Genomic DNA, 1,490 nt, shown 5'->3' on the forward strand with positions numbered 1-1,490 from the left:
GCGTGAGCCACGACGCCTGGCCTATTTCTTTTTCTTTTTGATACTGGAACTTTCCTCCTATTTGACTTAAGTAGGTCTTTCTCCGCACAGAGTCTGGTTGCTTCTCAGTTACCGCCTTCGTTCCTTTTCCTTCCCTGTCGCTTAACTCACAATTCCCTGGGGCTCTGTCTTTTGACCACTCACCTCTACACACATAGATCTTGCAATTCTCATGATTCCAACTGCAAGCTTATTGTAGAGGCCCCCTCTCTAGACCTCTGGCTCTGACCCCTCTCTTAAGTCTGACCTCTCCCCTTCAGCTGCCTGCCTGATGTCTTCCTTTGCTTGCCCAACCAAGAGTATGTCTTAGCAAAATGTCTGCAAAAGTAGACTCTTTTGCCTCATATTCTTGTTTCACTAATGGCATCACCATTCTTTTAACATTTCTAATTTCTTCTGCCTCACATGAAATCAGTGTATCATACACTGATCTACCTGCGATGGATTCTCTCGCTCTTCCTCCACTTTCCATCTTCACTGCCATTGCCTCAGGTTGGGCCTCACTCCTCTGTCTCCCCACCTTCAATATCTCTCTACACTTATCTGTGCAGGCAGTGGTGGCAAAGCGCACTCCTAACCTGGGGTTCCAGACTTTTCATCATGCTACTCCCAGTAGCCCACCAAGTTCAGGAAAGACTTGGGTTTCCTGACCCAGGCTAATCCACAGGATCCCCCCTGGATAAGAGGCCCTTCTTTTCTGGGGTAGCTAGTGCCAAGGGTAAAGTAAGTTTTGAGCTGCGCAAGAGTAAAGTTCAAGACAGAGGGAAGCAGAGTCTAGAAGCAAACAGAGAAATTAGAACATTTTCCCGATGATTCTGTTTGAATCTCTGAAGCCAGCTAAAGCCACTGCAGCCCCTGGACTTCCCAGTTACCTCACCTAGTTAACTCTGTTCTGCTGGTTTGGGGCTGGGTTTCTCTCCCTTGCAGTGGATCAGATCCTAACTGGCAGAGCATTCAAACCTTTCAGCCCATTAAACCCTACCCTTAAGATCCTTCTCAATCATTACCTTCCCAGAAAGTAATCTGCTTTTTAAGTTTGCATTTTGTCCATGATACCCACCAGATCATCTTAACAGTTGATTTAGAAGCTTTCTAGAATAGTGTTGGTTGCTGATCATACTGTGGAGATCTTATCAAACTACAAAAGTAAACGTTATGAAACTCACCAGAAAGTAAAAGGGAGGAAACAAAAACCTGTTGTGGGAGTAGTTTGATTTAAATGTAACAAAAGAGGAAATCCACTTCTCTGCACCCAGAAGGTGTTCAAGCCTGCACCTCTCCATCCCCCCATCAAGGGATCTTTATTTAGTGAGAATAACTCAAGAGATGAGAAAATGAGTAGCTTACATGAGGAGGTAGATTCTGGGCTTGATTCTAACCCCCATGATGTGGGGGTTCCTGAGAAGTGGAGGGAGAGTTGCAACAACGTGTATTAGGAGAGGTACTTGGGC

This window comes from Mandrillus leucophaeus, unplaced genomic scaffold (genome assembly GCF_000951045.1).
Source record: "Mandrillus leucophaeus isolate KB7577 unplaced genomic scaffold, Mleu.le_1.0 Scaffold60, whole genome shotgun sequence".
Taxonomy (NCBI): Eukaryota; Metazoa; Chordata; class Mammalia; order Primates; family Cercopithecidae; genus Mandrillus; species Mandrillus leucophaeus.